Here is a 3,701-nt window from a genome sequence, read left to right on the forward strand (position 1 = left end):
TTCTGTTGTTTCCAAAGGTATGTAGCATTTAAATCCACACCTGTGGGTATGATGAAAGAAAATTTAAAAATCTGTTCACATTCACAAGCCTCTACAAGTCAAAGACCCATATAAGCCTAGTACACAGAACCATCCACCCGATTTACATTTCTATTTTGAGCATTTAGTGCCCAAACAAAACCACAAGACACCAGTTTACAACCGTCAATATGAAGTTTAACAGTTTTGCTTATGACATTAGAAAATTGTGACTAAAATGGGGATGGACACTTCTGGGTAGTTATGGCTCTCAGAAGAAATCCCAAGATTTGGCAACAGTTAACCACGGGAAAATATATTGCTCTCAAATTAACGTGATAACTTTTTAACTTTTGACTTTTTAAACAGATTGCATTTCTTAAAGTCCTTATTTGTGAAAATATACCAACTTGGACTCTAGCAACTTGGTGTCAAAATGTTCAGAAAAAATAGTGCCTTTGCATAATTTGAAAACAGTACCAAAAACTTCATACATTCATTCATGATCACGAAGCCATTTCTATTTATCAGTTTACGGACAAAAAAAAAAAAAAAAAACTTCACAAATACTCACCAGTCACTGTTTTCAACACAAAGTATATTTTTCTCCCGCGGGTCTGACTCCTGCCGGTGTTAGATCAGCACCTTCATGACCACCGCTTCGTCTGCATTTGAACTTGTGTTCTTTCTAACTGGCTCTAATTGATACCCTTTAACGCTTTTATATACTTCAAATTGTTTACCATCTTCATGAGACCCTTCAGAATCATGTTCATCGCTCAATTTATTGGAATATTCATTGTTGTTCTCATACTTGTACTTTTGTTGTTGTTGTTGGTTGTTGTTCTCTGTGTTCTACTGCATGCTTGGGTACTCTGTTTTTTTAGGGAATTTGTCATCCATCCATCCATCCATCCATCCATCCATCATCCATCCATCCATCATCCATCCATCCATCCATCCATCCATTTTCTTAGCTGCTTATCCTGACAAGGGTCGCGGGGAGTGCTGGAGCCTATCCCAGGTGTCAACGGGCAGAAGGCGGGGTACACCCTGAACTGGTTGCAAGCCATTCGCAGGGCACATTGAAACAAGCAGCAGCACTCACAATCACACGCAATTTAGAGTGTCCAATTAATGTTGCATGTTTTTGGGATGTGGGAGGAAACCGGAGTGCCCGGAGAAAACCCATGCAGGCACGGGGAGAACATGCAAACTCCACACAGGTAGGTCCGGGATTGGAACCGGGACCTCAGGCCAACGCTTTCCAGCTGAACCACCGTGCTGCTGGGAATTTGTCAATGTGCGATAATTTTTTTCAGATAATAAATAAATACAAATGTTTCCTTCATTTCTGATTTCAGATTCGAATTCATCTTTAAAAAAGTGTATAATATAAGCAAAAGGTGATTTGAAGACTTTAAATACCCTTTAATCAATTTTATCAGTTTGAACATGAAATTAACTGTTTTTGTAGTGTATTCAATTAAATATAGGGTGAACATTATTTGAAAACGATTGAATTTTTTTTTATTTGTTTAACACCACATTCTTACTTCATTAGAAGTGGGGTTGTATATGTAAGTATTGATTGTCCATGTTGGTGTATCTGTTGTTATTGAGGTCAAGAGATTGCAAAATTAAAAGAAAAAAAGAAAAAAACAACCCAAACATGAGCAAAAAGTATTTGTTGTTTTCTCCCCTAAATAGGAAAGAGAACTGTTAATTAGTTTGAAATCCAGGTGAGATACAGTAGGCCTCATTTGGTGACTGTCTTTCACAGTAGGGCAGCAGGGAGGAATGCAGAGTCTATCAGTTGTGGTTGGAGTCACTCCAAAAGTATTTTCTCATTTTGAATTTGATGCCAGACACATATTCCCAAAAAGCTGGGACAGGGGTTACAACAGACTAGGAAAGTTTTAAAAAATGCTCAAAAATATCTGTTTTGAACTTTCCACAGGTAAGAACTCTGGTAATGAGTTGAACCTAAAAGCAGATGCGTGAGAATAGACCATTAAAGAACAAAGTGATTATTGGGGAATCACTTGGTCGGAAGCAGATAGATACCTGCTGGCAAGTGAGGAGGTTTCCTGGGCTGTGCCCAGCTTGGCGGGTTCTGGACTGGTGTAGGTTTGTGAGGAACAAGTTCAGTGGTCAGAGGATGACAGAAGAAAAACACATGTTGGCAAGGAACACGGGAGGCAGGTGCCAGGATTGACAAAGAGCATGATTGGATCAGAACAATTCTTAAAAGTCAGCATGGGCTCAAGGTGCAGGATCACAAGACTACAAACTCCAAGATGAGAGTAGATAATCTGGCAGTGTGGTTGGGTCCAGGGCCACTTTAACTAGGGCAGGTAATTTGGGATGGAAAAGAGATGCTGTGTACCTCCAATGTGCCCCAGCTCCAAGAAACCAAACACACACACACACACACGCACACACCAGAGTCAGAGTCACATCAGCCAATTTGGCAGTATTGGGGTTTTGTCGTCTCATTTATAATGTCTTATTTGGGTTGGTTCTCTGACCTTGATGAGCTTGCACACATCACCTGACGGTTGATATTTGCACATTCAATGAATACCTTTTATACTATTCCACGTATAGTTTGACTCTTCATCTTTCTCTGTGTGCATGTGTGCATGAATCAAAGAAACCTTATTTTCAAACCTGAAAAAAGAAGAAAAGACTAATGTGCTTGTAATACTCATGTGATGTGTTTGATGTTATTTCAGAAAGGGAAGTACAATGGAAAGAAGAGGGGCATGTCACATATTTTGAGTTGCATCAAGATCCATCCATTTTCTACCGCTTTCCAGGTTGGGTCGCGGGGGAAGTAGCTTCAGGAGGGATACCCAGACTTACCTCTTCCCAGCCACTTTTTCCAGCTCTTCCAGAGGGATCCCGAGGCGTTCCCAAGCCACCCAAGAGACATAGTCTCTCCAGCTTGTCCTGGGTCATTTTCTCTTTCCGATGGGACATGCCTGGAGGCATCCGAATCAGATGCCCCAGCCACCTCATCTGGCTCCTCTCAATGCGGAGGAGTAGCACCTCAACACTGAGCCCCTCCCGGATGACCGAGCTTTCCACCCTATCTTTAAGTGAGAGCCCGGACACCCTGCGGAGGAAAATCATTTCGACAGCTTCTATCCGGGATCTTGTTCTTTCGGTAACGACTCACAGTTCATGCCCTTAGGTGAGGGTAGGAATGTAGATTGACTGGTAAATTGAGATCTTCGCGTTTCGACTTAGCTCCCTCTTTACTACAACAGACCGATACACAGTTCACATCACTGCAGACGCTGCACCGATCCATCTGTCGATCTCCCGCTCCATTCTTCCCTCACTCGTGAACAAGACCCCAAGATACTTGAACTCCTCCACTTGGGGAAGGATCTCACCCCCCGACCTACAGGCCTGATGGAGGGCAAAGTTTATAAAACAGTGGTGAGGCCGGCCATGATGTACGGATTAGATATGGTGGCACTGAAGAGACAAAAGGAAGCAGTCCGGGAGGTGGCAGAAATGAAGATGTTGAGGTTCTCTCTAGGAGTGAGCAGGTTGGATAGAATTAGAAACGAGGACATAAGAGGGACAGCCAAAGTTGGGTGTTTTGGAGACAAAGGTTCGGACATGTCCGTAAGCGAGAGAATGAGTCTATTTGTGGAAGGGTGCTTAGG

This window comes from Syngnathoides biaculeatus, chromosome 9 (genome assembly GCF_019802595.1).
Source record: "Syngnathoides biaculeatus isolate LvHL_M chromosome 9, ASM1980259v1, whole genome shotgun sequence".
Classification (NCBI taxonomy): domain Eukaryota; kingdom Metazoa; phylum Chordata; class Actinopteri; order Syngnathiformes; family Syngnathidae; genus Syngnathoides; species Syngnathoides biaculeatus.